The following is an 18,414-nucleotide window of genomic DNA, read 5'->3' as shown; positions in this document are numbered from 1 at the left end:
TTTGGTTTAAACACCCTGAACCCTGTTCTCAGAGAATTGCCACATTTGACATAGAGACCCTCACTTACAGGGTTCATCTTCATTTGACCTGAGACTGATTCAGGGAACTGATGCAAATAGTCTTTTCTCTGTATTTTAAAAAAAAAAAACAGACGCTATATCTTTTGATAGCCAGCCACCGTCAGCTTTCTTCACCACATTTGCTTATGCACACATTTTCCTTCAGCAATCATGTTGGGAAGGTGTGCCTCCTGGAATGCCAATTTAATAGAACAAAGTGTTCTTGCATTGAGTAAGTGCTTGAGTGGAGGCCCAATGTCCATCTGCTGCCTTAGTACCAAACCTATAAATATATGCACATAGATCTGTTTCCCCACACTCTTATATAAATATATTTACATACGTACATTCCAGTCTTCGGACCTCTATAAATATCAGTTGTCACCTAGTTCTTTCCTCTATTTCCTTTTACTTTCCTCTTGTCCCACTATCATGTTCAGCCTTCATTTGGGTTTCAGTAATTTTTCTCCATTACCTTGCCTTTGCTGAATCCCTACCAGGCCTCTCACAACCTCCTTGCTACTGATTTTGGATCACTTATTGCTCTCCTGTCTCTGGGTTGGTCAGTACCACCTCCTTGCTCCCTCTCCCATGTCCCCCCAGAACCATTGGTGCCATTGTTTTCTCATCCAGTCTATCTTATCTAGATAGGTCTGTAGAGATAATAAATATGCACCCAAAAAATCATAGCAAGATAGGCGATGAGTGAGAACACAGCTATGACAACAAAAAAGGAAACCAATTACCCATAGAAGAACAAATTAATTAAAAGAAAAAAATTTAAAAAAGAAAGAAAAACCTGTAAATAGATCAAGGTCTGATTTTTTATCTCTAGGCGTGTCCTTCAGTCAGGTCCAATGGGTTAAAAAAAAACAAAACAAAAATAATCAGTGGAAATATTTTAACATGACAGCTACCTGAAGCAGGTAGAGGGCTAATAAGAGGCTGACTGAATAAACCTCAACAGTAAATTGTGAGGGAAGTCCAAAAGGTAGGAATTTTATATATGTGTATTGTGATAATATTCTGGGTACCTAGCATGCCAGGTAAACATGTACGGCCATGTGCATGTCGGAAGAGCCCCACGGACGTCCTGCTATCTCAGCTGTGGCTGATGCTGACACTCTCTGCAGGCAAAAAGTTAAGGCTAAGTCAGTGATTTGTTTGACAAGTATTTTGGCATGTTACTCACATACCATCCAATTCAACAGCTTAAGTAAATTTCTTAAAGTTGTGCAGCCATCACCACAGTTTTAGAATGTTTTCCTTATTTATTGTATTCATTGTTATAAATTCGCTTTTACCCTCCTACCCACTGGCATAACTCCAAGGAACCACCAATATAGTTATTGTTCTTATATATTACCTATCCTGGATTTCATATACAGAAAGTCATTTAAAAAAAAACCCCAACAACAAAATAAAACCTTAATCCAAAAGAAAGCAGAAGAAAGTAGAAACTAGAGCAACCACAAATCTGTCAAAAGGAAGAACAAATGATAATATGCTAAATTTTAACTTAACTGTATCTGTAGTAATCCACTTTCTGGTGTACTCCATCTGAGGAAAGGCTATTCACATCACTAGCAAATGGTCTGAGGAAGTTCAATGGGGTTTGATCATGTGTGAACTCTGCAAACGGATGTAGGGTCTTCCCCCTCATCCACAGCAAGGCAGTTGTTGGGGTTTCCCCATCATCCACAGCAAGGCAGTTTTTAGTGAAGGTCTCTCCAACAAGCACACAAAGACATTTGGCAAAGACATTTGGCAAAGACTATGAGATGTATTTGTTCAAGATTATTAAAGGAAATCTTGATCCAATCATTTCAGGGGTCACATAAGTAAAAGAATATAAGCATTACAAAGTATATTCAAAATACCCAGGACAAAATGAAGCACAACAACAAAAAACAACAAATAGCAGCAAAAACAAATCTTAAAAGGGAGAATCTGGTTTCCAGACCTGATGTATAAATGAATTTACAATCTGTCCAGTTCTCCAAAAAAAAAAAAATAGGTATGTATAGAAGTAGGAAAATATCCGTGACAGGGGAATAAAACAATCAACAGAAATAGTCCACTAGGATAGCCATACATTGGACATGCTAGACAAAGACTATAAATCAGCTAATATAAATAACAACTGAAGAACTTAAGGAAATCATGTCTACACAGCAAAGGATAGTATGTGAGCAATGCCTACCAAATAAAGATGATTAATAAGGATATAAAACCACCCTCTTCCTCCCTCCCCCCAAATTCTAGAGTTGTAAAGTACTATGATGAAAATGAAAACTTCACTTTAGGGGTTAAATAGTTCAATAAATTTAAGTAGGATAAAGAGAGCTACACCTAGATACTCAAACTCAAACTATCAAAAGACAAAGATTTTTAAAGTAGCAAGAAATACATGAGTCCTTGTATAAGAAATCCTAAGAAGGATTAGCTAAGTTTTTAAAATCAGAAACTATGAAGGCCAAAAAGCTATCACATGGCATATTAAAAGTCCTGAAACAAAAAGATTGCTAACCAAGAATTCTATACCCATCAAAACTATCTTTCAAAAAATTATGGAGACATTAAAACATTTTAAGACAAACAAAAAATGTGAAAATTCCTCACTTGTAAGCCTTACATATTATAAACCAATTCCTTTAGGTTGATAAGTAAAGTCCTTGATTAAAACTCAAAATTGCACAGAGAAAGAGTATCAGGTAAGATAACTGTATAGCTAAACATTAAAAAGAGTAATGTATTTTGTTTATAATGCTTTTCTTTTCCTGATTTAAAAGACCCTGCATAAAGTAGCAGTTATAAAATTATGCTGATGGGCTCAGAATGTATAAATATAGAAAATGTACAACAATAATACCACAGAGAAAAAGAAGAATGAAGTCTTGTAAGAATGAAGTTGCTATGTACTATTAAAATAAAGGTGGTACTACCAAATTAAACTGTTGTAAATTGTTAGCTGTAATTCTGAGGGAAGCCACTAAGAATATATAAAATGAAATAAACAAGGGAATTAAGATGGCATACTGAGAAATATTTATTTAACATCAATAAAGGGCTGTGATAGAAAAATAAAGGAACAACAAATACATTAACATATATAGAAAATAAATAGCGAAGTGACAGATATAAATTTTATCATATTAATAATTATATTAGATACCCAATTTAAACATTCCAATAAAGAGGTATGAACTTGCAGAACAAGTACTAAAACATGATCTAGCTATATGCTATGTATCTATAAGAGAGACACTGAAATTTAGTAGATAGAAATGGGTTGAAAGCAAAATAATGGGAAAAAATTACAAAGCAAACAAAAAACAGAAGCGAGCTGACATGGCTATAATATCTGATAAACTATCAATAGATCAAAATAAGAAAAAATTGTTACTGTAGAAAAAAGAATATTTTATAATAAAATGATTAAGTCATCAGGAAAACAAATCAATTAGAAGCATATATACACCCAACAATAGCCAAACCAAACCAAATTCACGTCTATCAAGTTAATGCAAACTCGCAGCAACCATATAGGACAAAATAGAACTGTCCCTGTGAGTTTCTGAGACTGTGACTCTTTACAGAAGTAGAAAGCCTCTACTTTCTCCTTTCGAGTGGCTGGTGATTTCGAACAATCTTGCAGTTAGCAGCCCAACACTTAACCATTACACCACCAGGGGTCCCTACACCCAACAAGACAATCCTAAAATATATGACATAAAAATTAGCAGAAACAAAGCAGAAATAAACAACTCAACAATCAGTCAAAAACTTCAATATTCTAATTACAGTAACAGATAGAAAAGCAGGCAGATAATAAGAAACAGAAGACTTGAACAACACTGTAACTAACTTGACCCCAAAATATCTATAGAATTCTCAATCCAACAAGAGCAAAATACATTCTACTGAAGTGCATATAGAACTTTATCCAGAATTAGCAATATGTTAAGCCATAGAACAAACCTGAATAAATTAAATACTAAAATATTACAAAAATACATTCTCTGAACCATGGAATTAAATTAGAATCACAACAGATGGAAATTTAACAAATTCATAAATATGTAAAAATTAAACAATACACTCCTAATTAACCATTAGGCAAAAGAAGAAATTATAAGGGAACCTGAAATGCACTGAGATTAAAAAAAAGCAAAACAATATATGAAAGCTTATGGAACACACTGAAAGACTGAATTAGTAGTAACAAATTTCTACAAAGAAAAATCTAAGCCTGGATGGACAGTAGGAAGGCTCATTAACAACCTTTGACATGCAGGTGACACAGCTGTGCTTGCTGAACTCCAAGAGAACACGGAACACATACTGAAGCAGATCAAGGATTGTAGCCTTCGGTATGGACTATAACTCAAAGTAAAGAAAACAAAATTCCTAACAACTTGATCCATAAATAAAATCACGATAAACAGAGCAAAGATTGTCAAGGATTTCACTTTATCTGGATCCACAATCAATGCTCATGAATGCAGCATGCTAGAAGTAAAGCGATTGCGTACCGCAAACCCATTGCACAAGACTTATTTGAAATGATAAAGCTGTCCCTGTGAGGAGTAAGGTCCTCCTGACCCAAGCCATGGTATTTTCACGGGAAGCCTGAACACCGGATGTGGAAGACTGAAGATCAATTGATATGCTTGAATAATGGTGTTGGTGAAGAATATTGAACATACCAGTGACTAGCGGAAGAACCAACAACTCTGTCTTTGGAAGAAGTACAACCAGACTAGTCTAGAATTGAGGATGGTGAGAATTTTCTCTTGTACTTTGGATATTATTAGGATTAACAGTCCCTGGAAAAGAACATCATGCTTGGTAGAGTAGAGTAAGTGAAAAGGAGGGAAATCTCTAATGAAATAGATTGACCCAGTGACACAACAATGGATTCAAATATCGCAATAATTTTGAGAATGGTGCCTGACCAGGCAGTGTTTTATCTGTTGTTCATTGTGTTAGTCTGGGTAGACTAGCCTCCCTGGCGGTCTAATTATGTCAGTAATTTTGTACCCGAAGTGGTACATTGCTTTGCATAAAATTTGTTGTTTTATATTGTAGGCTTCTAATTCTTAAGAAATTACTCATTTTAATCTCTCTAGTAGACATTCCAGGTATGATAAACTAATACACAGTTAACATTTACCCTGAGACACACTTGGGATTACCGCCAGGGAGACTAGAGAAACAAGTCCCTGGATACACGCATGTGTATAAGAAAGAGATTTATATACAAGAGGAATTGAATATTGAGAAAACATCCCAACCCAGTCCAGTACAAGGCCATAAGTCTGATATTAATCCATATGCCCAATACCAATCTATAAAGTCCTCTTCAGACTTACGAAGCACATGCAATGAAGCCAAATGCAGGATGATCACAAGCCAGTGGGTAGAAAACCTTTGGGTCCAGCAGTGTTATAAGCATTTCAGTGCCAGCAGGGGTCTCTCTATGGCTTCTCTGGCTTCAGAGGTCTGGTTACATGCATGTGGCTTATCTTCTGCAATGTCTCCCAGGGAGTAGCAGGGAGAGAGAGAGGTGTCTTCCGCCTCCAAGAAGTAAGTCCCAGATTTCCCAGAAATCTCAGAAGGCCATGCCCACAGAAGTCTCATTGGGTATCTCCAGATTGACAGCCTAGACTCCACCCGTACACTCTTAATCCTTAAAATGACACCAGATTAGGTGACTACCACATTCACAGAGTCACTGTGAGTCAACTAGCTCAAATTCACCCTACAGTGACAGCTGGCTTCCCTGGTAAAATCAACAGCAATTAAAAGAAGAACTATCACGATTCCTTCATAAACTCTTTGAGAAAATAAAGGAAGGACAATATCCCAACTGATTCTATGAGGTTAATATTAATTTGATACCCAAAGAAGACCAAGAGCTTGTGAAAAAGTAAAACTACAGACCAACATTCTTTATAAATATAACTACAAAAATCCTCAGCTAAATACTAATAAACTAAATCCAGCAATAGATAAAAAGGATTATATACCACATCCGAGTATTATACATCCCAGAGTGTATCCATTCAAAGTCAATTAATGTAATACACCATGTAGTAGAATAAAAGAATAAAGTGACCATTTAATAAAATTAAATATTTATAAAACTTTCAACATATAAAATGTTAAATAATAGATATTTCAACATAAGGAACATTTCAACAACATTAAGAAGCATGTGGTATTTGCTCTTACTGGCAGAGTACTGAGTTCTCTCCTTCTATGATCAATAAAAATACAAGGATGGCTGCAGTAGGCACTACAGCTCAACATTGTACTAATCAGGAGGGTTTGAATTAGGCAAGAAAAGAAAAGTGAAACTATCCTGATTGAAAATGAAGAAGTATAACTATCCTTGCAGATGCCATGATCTTGGATATAGAAAATCCTATGGAATCCTCTAAAAATTTATTAAACAAACAAATGAGTTCAGCAAGATTGCAGGATAAATAAATACATAAATTGTGTTTGTACACACTATCAATGGAGCATCCCCAAATGAAAACAATATTAAAAAAATCTTGAGAATTAAAAAAAATAGCTCAATGCTTGTTCTCTGTCGATTACCATTCATTGTTGAAAGATATTAAAGATCTAAGTCAGCAGAAGATTTATTATTATTAAGATGGCAATATTTTTCCAAATTGATCTATGATTTCTTCTGTATCCCTATCAAAATCTCAGTTTTAATTTTCACAGATATGAATTCTAAAATCTAAAATCCATATGGAAATTCCAAATTCCATATGGAAATGGAAGCTATTCAGAACAGTCACAGTAATCTGGCATGTGGGGAGGACATAATCCCTTTACAATGACATTTTTCTGGTCTCAGATCACACCGTGGCAAAATGCTTAGGGTGTGCAACAGAGAAGCAAGGGGAGCAAAGCAATGAAGTCCCCGGGGAATACCAAAAATAGATTTTGGGGCCAGGACATGGCACCCCATCAGACTTGACTGGAAAAACACTCTTAAAGGTCAACCAACAGATCTGGAACTATTTATAGGTTTTTCTTTTTCTTTTTTTGTTTGTCAATGGTTTTTGTTGTTGTTGGAACATTTTTTGGGAGGGGTATTGTTTTCTTTTCTTGTTTTGTTTTCCTCTGTCTTTTTTGTTTGCTTATTATTGTCTCTGCATGTCTATCTAGATAAGATAGGTGGGATAAACAAGCTGAAGGAGAAAACAACAGTACAGGTGGTTCTGGGGGAACACAAGAGAGGGGAAAGTGGGGGAAAGGAAGTGGGTGTTAACAAACCCAGGGACAAGGGAACAACAAGTAATCTAAAATTGAGGCCAAGGAAGGTGTAGGATGCCTGGTAGGGCTTGATCAAGGACAATGTAACTGAGATGAATTACTTAAACCCCCAAATTCAGGCCCAACATGCTAATGGGACAAGAGGAAAGTAAAAGGAAATAGAGGAAAGAACTAGGAGACAAAGGGCATTCATAGAGGTCTAAATTATAGGCAATGTACATATGTAATTATATTTACATATAAGGATAGGGAAATAGATCGATGTACATATATTTATATGCTAAGTATTAAGGTAGCAGACAGATATTGGCCATCTACTCAAGTACTCAATCAAAGCAAGAACACTTTTTATTCTAATAACCTGGTATTCCATGATGCTCACCTTCCTGAAGACAAAATGGGTGCATAAGCAAATGTAGTGAAGAAAGCTGATGGTGCCCGGCTATCAAAAGATAGATCATCTGGGGTCTTAAAGGCTTGAAGATAAACAAGTGGCCATCTAGCTGAGAAGCAACAAAGTCCACATGGAAGAAGCACAACAGCCAGTGTGATCATGAAGTGTCCATGGAATCAGGTACCAGGCATCAAGGACCCAGAACAAAAAATCATATCAATGTGAATGAGGGGGAGTGCAGAATGGAGGCCACCCCCATCTGTAGACAATTGGACATCCCCTTATAGAAGGGTAATATGGAAGAGATGAGCCAGCCAGGGTGCCATATAGCACCATTGAAACATACAACTTTCCACTATTTCTTTAATGCTTCCGCCCCCCTACTATCAAGACCCCAATTTTACCTTACAAATATGGCTAGACCAGAGCATGTACATGGACGGGTACAGATAAGAGCTGGAAACACAGGAACTCCAGGACAGATAAACAACCCCTCAGGACCAATAATGAGAGTAGAGATACTAGCAGGGTAAGTGTAAGCTGAGAGGAAAAAAGGGGGGACAGCAGAAAAGTGGGTGAAGGAAGACATCTGTCTGTGTAAGACATGAAAAAGTAATAATTTATAAATTATCAAGGGTTCTGGAGGGAGGTAAAAAATGAGGATACTAAGGGCTCAAGTAGAAAGAAAATGTTATGAGAATGATGAGGGCAACAGATGTACAACCATGCTTGACATAGTGGATGTATGTATGGATTGTGATAAGAGCTGTATGAGCCCCCAGTAAAATGATTTTAAAATTTTTTCCTGGTCTCACATAGTGGTGATGGTTGCACAAACCTGATATTATACTAAAACCTACTGAATTATATACTTTATAAGACACAGTTTTCTGATACTTAGGATATATCTCAATACAAATGGTCTCAAAAACTCTGAGGGTCATGTCAAACTGACTGTATTGATGACATGTGGTTTAGTTTGCCATCCCATTTCTTTCATCCTAGGTGACACCGGAGCATTTGAGTGTATTTTGAGTCACTGATCCGGGATTATTTTTCAGACGATAATCTTCAATTACCAAGGCCAGATAATTAGTTGTTGCCAAAATAGTTATTTCTAATAATTTTTCTAGGGGTCACCAGCTTTAAATCTGTAAACACTTTTCAGTGAAACAACAACTTTAGAAATCTTTATGAAACTTTTAAAAGTCTTATTTTGTAAACTTTGTCTCATATAAAATGATCAATAGAAGGTCAGAATTACTGAAAGCAGACTCGATATCAAAGTTTCTGTAACTATTTCTTTAAATAAGTATCTGCCCTACTCCGCCATGCCCAATGTTAGTCTTTTTGGAATCAGCTCATGTGGACTCCTAAATTATGGATCATTGATTTTCAAAACATGAGGTTAACAAGCTTCGGAGGGTAAGTCATGCATGAATGTTTCATAAATGGAGTTCCATGTATCTCTGCCTCTAATTTCAGATTCCATTTCCGCATTCTCTGATTCTATTTCCCTTGCTTTCTTCTTTTTCTTTCTCTTTACTTCTTAGACTAGGTAGGCAGACAGAAAAAACAAACAAGCAAAGGTTATTTGAAGAAACTAGTATCAGACCCTGAAAGATGACTTTAAGGTGTCTGTGTCCTCTTGGAGAAAACAGTAAAGCAAAACAGTTTGAGCATAGAAACATTTGTGTTAGAGAGAAGCCAGTAATCAGAAGCTAGATGGATATTTTAGTTTTGAGTTATTAAAAAAAGAGATCAGCCTTGAAAAATGTCTCTCCACTTGCCTCTCATGGACAGCTAGCAGCCTGAGAGTTTCTTCACATCCAGACATAAAATTCTCCAGCAGACATAGCTACCGACAAGTAATTGAGGACAAATAAACGCTGTTCACTGACAGACATTCCACTTGCCTCTCTGTGGCTGTGGTCAGGCGCCCAGGACTCACACAGCCTCAACCTTATATATATTTAAGACTGGGTCTACACCAGCCTCACAATCGTTGCTTTATTTGAGCTCTTTGTTGCAACCACTGTGTCAATCCATCTGATGGAGGGGCTCCATTCTTTTTAATTGATCCATTACTCTACACCAAACAGAATATTTTCCTCCAGTGACTGGTTTCTCCTGATGACATGCCCAAAGTCAGAAAGACAAAGTCTTGCTATCTCCCATCTGTGGAGTATCCTGGAGGTACTTCCTCCCAAACAGATAGATTTGTTCTGGCAATGTAGGGGATGTTTAATATCCTTCACCAGCACCACAATGCAAACATGTCAAGTCTTCAATGGTTCTTTTTCATTGCTTTGCTTTCTTCCCATGCACCCGGAGGGATCGGGAAAAAAAATCATCATTTAGGGTCAGGTGTGCCTTAGCTATCCAAGTGACATCTGTGCTGTTTTAACACTTCAGAGGGATGTTTTACATCAGCTTTGTCTAACGCAATATGATTTGATTTCTTCACTGCAACTGCCATGGGGTTGATTGCTGATTATGAAAGAGTGAAACCCTTGACAACTTCAGTTCTTTGTCTCTTATCATGATGTTGCTGACTAGTCTCAAGGTTTGTTTGTTTGTTTTTTGCTGAGGTGTAATTCCCATTGAAGGCTGTAGTCTTTGACCTTCATCAGTAAGTTCTTTCCCTCCTCTTTGCTTTTGGTAAGGAAGGTTGCGTCATCTGTATATCTGGGTGGTTAACGAGTCTTCTTGTAATCCAGATATTGTGTTATTCTTGATCTAGATCGACTCTTTTGTTAAGCATATAGATGGAGTAAGTAAGGTTAAAGAACATAATCTGGCCATACCAAACACCTTTCCCAATATAAGCTATTTAGCAGTCCCTTGTTCTTTTTGAGTGAGTGTCTTTTGGTCTATGTAGAATACAATCAAGTGATCTATAATCTCTATTCTTTGCAACGTTATGCATAGCCATTTATTATTTATATGGTTGATAGTCTTCATATAGGTGCTAAAACACAGGTAAATATTTTCTTGTCTTTCTTTAACTTTGGCCCAGATCCATGTGACTTTAGCAATGATCTTATTCCATGGTATTTCCTAGATCTGGCTTAAACTTCTGGCAGGTCCCTGTCTACATCCATTAACAGTGGGAATATAAAAGTACAAATGATGAATCAAGGAAAGGTGGAAGTTGTAAAAAGTGAAATTGAATGCTAAAGAACTGATATCCTTGGATCTAATGAGCTAAAATACAATGGTATTTGTCATTTAGGCTCTCACGGTCCTATGGCCTTCTCTGCTGGATTGGCAATTAAAGAGGAGTGTCATTGCAAAGACGCTCCCCCAAACAAAACAACAAACAATCATTTGCATGTACCCTGAAGTACAACCCCGTCATTGATAAGCTGATGTCCATACACCTACAAGGAACAACATTATACAATGATGGTTCTCATTTGTATTCTAACCACCAATGCCAACACAGAAAATTGAAGATGTTTACAAACTACTGCAGCCAGACCTTAATCAAACATTCAGTCAAGTTGTATTGATAATTACTGATGACTGGAATGCAAAATTGGAAACAAATCAGAATAATCAGTAGTCGGGAAAAACAGCTGTGGTAATAGGAATTATGCAAGAGATTGCATGTTAAAATTCTGCAAGACTCACAACTTATTCACGAGAAAGACTTTTTTTCTATAACACAAACAATGACTATACTTCTGGACCTTACCACAGGAATCAGGTTATCCAGGAATCAAGTTAACTCCATCTATGCAAAGAGATGATGGAGAAGCTCAATTTTATTAGTTAAGACACAGCAGAGGCCCACAGACCATCAGTTGTTCTTATGCAAATTCAAGTCGAAGCTGAGGAAGATCAAAACAAGACCATAAGAGCCAAAATATGACCCTGAGTACATCCCACTGAAACTGAGAGATTACCTCAAAAGCCAAGAGGACACATTTGTATGTGAATGATCCCAGACCATGGTGTGGGGTAACATCACGGGCATCAGACAAAAGGAAGTCAGCGGTAAAATAGCTACAGAAAGAAAATTAAAAAAAAAAAAAAAAGGTTGCTGCTTTTAATGTCACCATTTTAACTTTCTTCTGCTCCAACTTTTAAGCCTGTATATTGAAAATTTATCACTTCAGACACAGGTCTGATAAGATGAATAGCAATTTGCGTTGAAGCACAGAACACAAAATGCTAAGCGTGTCCTCCAGAAACCCTCGGCAGCTTGAACAACTTCCCACGTGTACAGCAGAAGCGACCAGCTTTTATCTGACAGGCTGTTTAAGAAGTTTGACCTCTGGCTCCCTTTACATGGCAGGAGCTTAACTTTTCATGTAAGTAAATGTCCAGCAGAGGTTTTTTTAAAATGCAAATCTCCTTGTCAAAACTACAAACGGGCAGCTGATCAAAGGTCAGCCCTCCTCTGCATTCCTGTTTGATATAGAAATTTCTATTTCATCTTTGGTTGTCATGGTCAGTTTGGGATCATTGCCTGACAGAGAAATTACTGATGCCTTTTTCCCTTTGTCCTCTTTAAAGATTTTTAACCTCCTTCCTTTTTCCTCTTTTAAATCTCATGGGTGTTTTAATTTCAATGAGCTTTCATTTTTAAATGGAATACTTACATTTGCCGTGCAAGGGCTGCATGTGGACCTGACCTCTATCTGCTTGTTAACTGAGATTCCATTTGCTAGTGGATAACAAACACCTTCAGGGACTAGTACAATAATTTTAAACCTTTGAAATCAGCACCTTTTGGTCATGCTTCATGTGTGGAATCTGTATATAGCTATGGTTAGCGAGATAAGAGTATTACCAAGAACCAAATAAAGCCTTTTCTTCCTAATAAACACTGTGGTACACTAGGTTGTGCTTTGGGCTGCTAACCACAAGGTTAGCAGTTTGAAATCACCAGCTGCCCTGAAGGACAAAGATGAGGCCGTCTGCTCCTGTAAAAATGTCTCAGAAGCCTCCAGGGGGCAGGTTCACTCTGTCCTGCGGGGTTGCCGCCCGTTCCGGTGCCATCCTCACAGCTGTTCCTATGCTGGAGCCCCTTGTTGCAGGCCCTGTGTCAGTCCATCTCACTGAGGGCCTGCCTCTTTCTCGCTCTAGTGTTTTGGGTCAGGCAGAGTTCCGTTCTGTTGTGCATAAAGTCTCTATGGGTCAGAACCCACTTGATGACACCTAACAACCACAACATAGGGCTGCTATTAACAGGGATTGACTTGATGACAGTGAGTTTGCTTTTGTGAGTTTAATATCACTTTTGTTGTTGTTTTTCTGAGAAGAATAGGAAACAAAGAAATTCTCAATGTACTTTATATAATCATCTACTATCCTGCAAGCACTAGTTAAGTATAAACAAAGATAATCATTTACTTAGTACAGTTTTAGTTATTGAAGGAACGATAGTTAGGAATCGCCACGATAGGCAACACTCCACTTGAATTTTCACCTAGAATGTCTCAGCTAATTGTACATGACATAAACCTTTGAAAAGTTCAGTATGATGCTAAAACATAGCTATTGAAAAATGTTACAGCAAAAGCAATACTAGAACAATCATGTTTAAAGAATCAGTACAGATAATACTATAAAACTTCCACTGGACAAAGAACAAACTGACAACTAACTGCACCACGTATACCACTTCACTGTTTAACCAAAGCGACAGTGACCATGGAAGACAGATAATTGGAAAATAGCCAGCTACAGTTTGACCCATGAGTCCTGCCTTTTCCTGCGCATTTGACTTTATATAACTTAATGAGTTTCCTGAGAGCTAATATATAAATGGAAGGTAACCGATGCTGAAGATTCATATGAACCTTCCTGTGATGCCGTGGACATCAGGGTTGATTTTGTGGGTAAAAATAAGGAATAGCAATATTTCAAGTAGGGTGACACTGCTGAGCAAGCATTGGTTAAAACGGTCACATGTAGCAAGGAGTGGGAAATTCACCCCCAGTCCAATATGTCGGGAAAAATTAATCACAACACTGAAGTAATAGGGACAGAAGAAGCATATAGTTAATATTGTTGCCAATATGATCCTCTATCTTTTGTTCGATGCCCTGTGAGAATGAGCCAAGGTTCATTTTGAGTCCAAAATTTTCAAAGCGGAAAGCTCTCTTCCTCACTGGGTGACTACACAAGATGCAGCATCGACTGAAAGGGAATGAAGGGTACTCTGGTGATAAAACTTAATCATGCCCTCACGTCTTTTTCTTTTTCCTTTTGATTTTGTGAGTTCAGACAATGAGCTTGTACCAGGCATTCAATGAATGATCTGGGATGTTTCAAGACAGTGACTCTCACCCTCCCTGTCTTTTATAGGAATGGAAGAGACTGGCTTCCTGGTGCTAATCTTTCATAACTCTGGACCCCAGCCAACAATAATCAGAGAGGAAGTCCTCATGAAACTCCAAATCTTGAAGACTGGCAAGAATCCCCACAGTCCACATACAAGTAAAACCAATTCCTAGTTGGGTTGTGAATTTGAGAAACAGTGCTGCCATAATCTACTGGCTCCTACACATGTTGTATTTAGTTGCCAGGTAAGTGAGGAAAATATGTGGGGTCTTCAAAGAAGACTGTGAAAAACTGGAATGTAACGATAATAAATTTTCTCCATAAATACTTTGAAGCTTCTTTGTAGTATTCTATTGTATGTATGTACCACAGTTTTTCGATCCATGCATCTGTTGATGGAAATTTGTATTGTTTCCAACTCCTTGCAATTATGAACTGTGCCACGATGAACATTGGAGCACAGATATCTGGCCATGGTTTGTTTCTTGCCTCTTACAGACAACACAAAGAGAGGACCATAGGGTTGGCCCCACCATGAGACATGACGTCCTTCATTAAACCATAGCATTTCAGGGGACAGCAATGGAGACACAGTGCAGGAATTGCCCACAATCTGACCACAACACACTGGGGCAAAACACTAAGGACATTCAACAGGGAAGCTAGGGTGGCAAAGGGATGAAATCCCTGGGTAATATAAAAAATAGACTTTGGAGACAAGGTGGCACCCCATCAGACCTGACTGGAAAACACTTGTAAAGGCTAGCAAACAGACCTTGAACTATATGTAGGCTTTTCCGTGTTTGTCAGTGGTCTTCTTTTTGTTGTTATTATTTTGTTGGTCTTGACTTCCTTTGTTGTTTTATTTGGCTTTGTCTTATTTTTGCACTTACTAATGTATCTGCATGTCTATCTAGATAAGATATGTGGGATACATAACTCAGAGATGAAAAGAATGAGACCCCTGGTTCCTGGAAGATATGGGAGAAGAGGAGGTGGGAGAAAGGAAAAGGAGGGAAGTGCGGAGGCTAAGGCTGTGATGGCGGCCGCCTACAGCGGAGACCGTGCCGCGGAGCTCGAGGAGGAGCCGGCCCTCTCGGCCAGCGAGGAGTTGGCCGCCCAGATGCGCGAACTGGGAAGTTCCGGGCGCTGCACCTGAAACGGAATGAAGCTCGAAAATTAAATCGCCAGGAAGTCATGGAGGAGGATAAAAGGCTTAAGTTACCTGCGAATTGGGAAGCCAAAAAAGCCCGTTTGGAATGGGAATTGCGGGAAGAAGAAAAGAAAAGGGAATGCGCAGCAAGAGAAGACTATGAGAAAGTGAAGTTGCTGGAGATCAGTGCAGAAGATGCAGAAAGATGGGAAAGGAAGAAGAAGAGGAAAAACCCTGATCTGGGCTTTTCAGATTATGCTGCTGCCCAATTACGGCAGTACCACCGGTTGACCAAACAGATTAAGCCTGACATGGAAACCTACGTGAGACAGCGGGAAAAGCACGGAGAAGAATTTTCCCCAACATCCAACAGTCTTATCCATGGCACGCACGTGCCTTCCACCGAGGAGATTGACAGGATGGTCATCGATCTGGAGAAACAAATTGAAAAACGTGACAAGTACAGCAGGAGGCGTCCGTACAACGATGACACGGACATCGATTACATCAATGAAAGGAACGCCAAGTTCAACAAGAAGGCAGAGAGGTTCTATGGGAAATACACATCGGAAATTAAACAGAACCTGGAAAGAGGAACCGCTGTCTGATCCCGATCGGGAACTGCTTTTAGAAGCTGGGAACTTTGTGCTAACAACTCGACGTTTTCTTCGACATTCTGCCATAAAACCAGGATTCAATCTCCGCCTTCCCACTCAGCATTTAGAAATAAATGTTTTTCTTAAACATGTATGTGCAGGTGTACTTCCGCGTTTTTGTCCTTGGATATAAGATGTATTTCTTGTAGCATACTTGTTTTGTAAAACTACTTTGCATAAATTCTGATTACATTATTTTTCTATGTATTTTTAATGTGTATGACTTTAATCTTTGGAGCTTTTTGGATTTTCTGATTACTTGCGATATTCTTAAATGTAGTCATTGTTGCCTTGAATATTGAATTTGATAATGTCTGCAGTTAAATCCAGGAACCATTTGGGCTTGCCAACACCCAGGCCGTGGCAGTGATGAAAGAGGCAGCAGTGGCCAGCAGGGGTGGCACGGCACTGTCCCCGGCGTCAACCATTGGCCATGGCGGTCACCCTGTGCAGGCCCTTCCCTGGACTGCCCCGCAGGAGCGGGGTCTCGTCAAAACACGCGGTGCGGGCATCATAATGCTGTTTTCACAGCAATACTTTTAGTAAAGAGCTGTTTCTTTTTGTATGCTGATGCTGCTGAATTTTCCTTCTACATGTTTTTTCGTGGAAAATGTCAGCTATGTTCTAAAGAAGAACTAATTCAGTGAGCCCTTCTGCCCCGATCCACTGTTTGGACTCTTGTTGCTTGGCCACCCTGTGCACTTGCCCCTCCCTATGACTTCATGGCCTTTGAAGCACATAATAAATGTATAATTTAAAAAAAAAAAAAAGAAAGGAGAAGGAGTCGGGGGGAGAAGCAACCCAGGGACAAGGGAACAACAAGTGAACTAAAATCAATGGAGAGAAGGGTGTAGGATACTTAGTGAGACTTAATCAAGGGCAAGGTAGTAGCGAGGAATTATTAATGAATTTAGGCCAAACATAATGGTAGGGCAAGATGAAAATAAAAGGAAATAGAGGAAAGAACCAGGAAGCAAAGGACATTTATAGAGGTCTAAATACAGGCATGTACATATGTAAATATATATTTAATGAGAGGGGAATAGAACTATGTACTTATACCCATATGTTAAAAATTAAGGTTGCAGATGGACATTGGGGACCTGACTCAAGTACTCCCTCAACACAAGAACACTTTGTTCTAACAATCCGGTATTTTGTGATGCTCACCTTCCTGACACGATTGTTGAAGACAAACCGGGTGCATAAGCAAATGTGGTAAAGAAAGCTGATGGTGCCCAGCTATCAAAATATATAGCATCTGGGGTCTTAAAGGCTTGAAGATAAACAAGTGGTCATGTAGCTCAGAAGCAATAAAGTCGACATGAAGGAAGCATACCAGCTTGTGTGATCATGAAGTGTCGATGGGATCAGGTATCAGGCATCTAAAACCAAGAACAAAATCATACCCAATTGTGAATGGGAGGGACATGGATTGGAAACCCAATGCCCATCTGTAGACAATTGGACATGGGGAAGAAATGCGCCAGGCAGGGTGCAGTATAGCACCAATGAAGCACACAACTTTCCTCTAGTTCTTTGGTGGTTCCTTTGCCCCACTATCATGACTTCAATTCTACCTTACAAATCGGATTAGACCAGAGCATGCACACTGCTACAGATCAGAGCCCCCAACACAGGGAATCCAGAATAGATAAAGCCCTCAGGGACAACAATGAGAGTAAAGATACCAAGAGGATTAGGGGAAGGTGCAGGGGTGGAGAGGGGTGAGGGGGAATCAATCACAAGGATCAATCTATAACCCCCTCCCAGGGGGACAAACAATGGAAAAGTGGGTGATGGGCAACAGAGGAAACACAATTGGACAAAGAAGTGAAATTCTCACTATTTTCAGATGATACAATTTTATAAGTAGAAACCCCCAAAGACTTCACACAAATGTTGTCGTAAACAATTGAGGGATTTGGTCAAGTTGCAGGGTACAAGATTAACAAACAGAAACCAACCGAATTAGTGTAGACCAGCAAACAGAGCTCCGAAAAAGACAGCAGGGAAACCATACCATCTACAATAGCCACATAAAAGATGAAATTCTTAGGAATAAACCTAACCAGAGAAATATAAGACTGGTACAAAGAAAACTAGAGAACACAATAGTAATAACAAGTGCTCAAAAAAAGACCTAGAGAAATGGAAGAATATTCCAAGTTCACAGATTGAAAGGTGAAGGATTGTGAAAATATCAGTAACTGCCCAAAGCAGTGTATTAATACCACAGTTCTGATTCAGACCCGCACGGCCTTCTTTAAAGAACTGGAAAACTAATCAGTAACTTTATATGGAGAGAGACGGGCTCCAGGATGAGCAAAGAACTTCTTATGAACAACCACATAGGAGGCCTCTCACTTCGCAACTTTGGAAGCTTTCACACAGTCACGGTAATCAATACAGCCCGGCACCAGAAAACTCACACACTGCTTGTAGGACGGTGTATGTGTGCAGCAACTGTGGAAAGCGGTGTGGCACTATCTCAAACCACTGAGGATAGAAATTCAATATGATCCAGCAACACTTTTTATGTGTATATAGTCTTA

General features: G+C 38.7%; 1 pseudogene; it reads left to right on the top strand.

The window, feature by feature from the left end:
* The first annotated feature begins 15,089 nt into the window (after positions 1-15,089).
* LOC142449265 (pre-mRNA-splicing factor SYF2 pseudogene) lies at positions 15,090-15,961 on the top strand (annotated as a pseudogene).
* The last annotated feature ends 2,453 nt before the right edge of the window (positions 15,962-18,414 follow it).

This window comes from Tenrec ecaudatus, chromosome 5 (genome assembly GCF_050624435.1).
Source record: "Tenrec ecaudatus isolate mTenEca1 chromosome 5, mTenEca1.hap1, whole genome shotgun sequence".
NCBI lineage: Eukaryota > Metazoa > Chordata > Mammalia > Afrosoricida > Tenrecidae > Tenrec > Tenrec ecaudatus.
The sequence above is the reverse complement of the archived record's forward strand: the minus strand, read 5'-3'. Positions and strand labels throughout refer to the sequence as shown.